The following is a 2,288-nucleotide window of genomic DNA, read 5'->3' on the forward strand; positions in this document are numbered from 1 at the left end:
TGGGGCTAGGGCTTGAGCTGGAACTGGAACCAGAGCTGTTACCACCACCAGAGCTCCCTCTTCCATTCTGTGACTCTACTCTCTCCACATTTCGGCTGGAGACTGAGGCACTAGGGTCTGAGACACTGTTACTGTACATAAAGTAGCTTAGCTCATCAAAACCTGTCATTATCTGCCTTAACATGGTTTGAACTGCAACAGATGTAGTTTCACTTAATCCAATATTTAAGATTCTACGAATAGGAATCCTGATAGTACTGACGTAGGTTCTCACACCTGCACGTTCAGAACTTGAAAAGGTACGTCTAAAACCTCTACGTTGACTTTCATATGTAACTGTGTTGTTTGGAGCCTGAGATCTTAACCGAGTTCTAGCTATACTATCTCTCTGCCAGTATTCTCCTAGACGAACTCTTCTTACTTGAAGATCAAGAACTATGTTTGGTGGTCTTTGGCCAGATCCTGGGGATTCATCATTGCTACCTGTGTCTAAAGAACTTGTCCCCTGAGAGGGATTTCTTGATCCAGAAGCTGTAAAAAGATCTCTACCTAACAACTCTGGTCCAGATATCTGCTGTCCCAGAGTCACATGGTGTCGGGTTCTAGAACTTCCTTCTGGCTCATTTTCCGAAGGCTGCTCCAAGGTCTGAGATGAGATACTCTGGTGAGCTCTTTGTGGAATTTCATTTGTTGGTTGCAGAGGTAACCTACTTCGTTCAGCTCTTGCTCTGGTTCTCCGATGTTCTGGGCTTCGGCTTCTTGCCCTCCTCTGACCTCTGGTTGTTACCACTTCTGGTAACGCTTCAGTTAAATTGTGTCGTTCTGCTCTAGATGGTCTGGCAGATGTTAATTCAGATGCAGAATTTTCCATTTGCCTTTGGCTGCTGCTTTCCATGTTTTCTACACTAAGACGTCTAGTGGATGGTTCATTTTCATTGTCGGGATTTTGGCTTCTATTGTTACGGTTTATCTCTAAGCTGAATCTGAAATCACCACTGTTTGGATTAGTCTGGCTCACTGCTCTCCAGGACTGGTTTCCTCTCTGACCACTTCTTGTTGTATTTCCAGTCTGTCTGACAGAGTTAAGCCAATCTGTTATAGAATCACTGTTGGACACATTATCTGAAGACTCTCCAGCTCTATTTTCTTCAGAGTTCTGTGGTGGTGGACTCTCTTTAATTTGTTGTAGTCTTCTGAGCAACTCTTCCTCAGTACTTTCGCCTGGGGTGCCTAGCAAATTGTTGTCCCTCATAAGTCTATAATCTTCTTCACTGAGATTATTTACAAACTGATAGAAAGCTTCTTCCCGATCTAATCGATCCATTTGACTTCTGTGCTGAGCTGCAGACTGGTCATTTCCTTTGTTGTTAGAATCTGAGTTTTCCATCTTGAACAAGTGGAAAATTATCTGTCTTTTAGGACATAGTATTGAAATCCAATAAACTGGATTTTAATTTTCTTCATTCCACTTCGGTGTTTCAGCCAGGTGTGGACTCGCAGGGCTCGGCTGCCGCCTCTGGGGCTCGGCAACCGCCTCTGGAGCACCACCGCACAGCTGCTGCTGCCGCGGTCTGAACTGCTTCTGAGCTCGAGGAAGAGACCCGCCTCTACTAGAACGCCAGCTCAGAACGTAGCTCAAGCAGCCATTATCTTCCCCATTGTTACCTAGCAGTGATAAGAAACGGCTCATTTTCATTGCTACTTTATAACTGACATTTTGCTATTGTGAATTATAAAAACAAATAACTGATATGCAGAATATCTGATGTGATCACTGTGAAAAGTTCATTTGACACCCAAAGAGGTTGCAACCTACAGGTTGAGAACCACTGCCCTAGAATTGTGGCCTATCTACTCTGTGGTTCTTGCTTGCTAGAGCATTGTCAGGCATGGGTTTCATCTTGTTGAGGGAACCTTAACACTATAACCCTAAGGGTGTCATCTTGACATCTATATTTTAGTAGTAACCAACAGCCCTCTAATTGAATTTCAGACTGGCTCAATAGAGGAAAATCATGCCTAGTCCTTGAAATCTCTAATTTATTAAATTAGCATAATCCCTAAGAACAATCTCTAAACAATTGTCTACAGATAAGTATAGTCCTCACTCCTTAGCAAGAAAACTTCTTTTAGCAACAGATGGTGACAACTCCAGAAAACCACATCCAATGAAAATCCACGGTTATGAAGCCCAATGCTGAAAGACAACTATGGCCAGTAAGTGGTGGCACACACCTTTAATCCCAGCACTTGGGAGGTAGAGGCATAGGCAGTGGATTTCTGAGTTC

General features: G+C 43.4%; 1 pseudogene; it reads right to left on the reverse strand.

Moving 5' to 3' along the window:
- LOC116086883 overlaps nt 1-1,591 on the reverse strand; it is a 2,412-nt pseudogene extending 821 nt beyond the window's left edge.
- Between the last annotated feature and the right edge of the window lie 697 nt (nt 1,592-2,288).

This window comes from Mastomys coucha, chromosome X (genome assembly GCF_008632895.1).
Source record: "Mastomys coucha isolate ucsf_1 chromosome X, UCSF_Mcou_1, whole genome shotgun sequence".
Taxonomy (NCBI): Eukaryota; Metazoa; Chordata; class Mammalia; order Rodentia; family Muridae; genus Mastomys; species Mastomys coucha.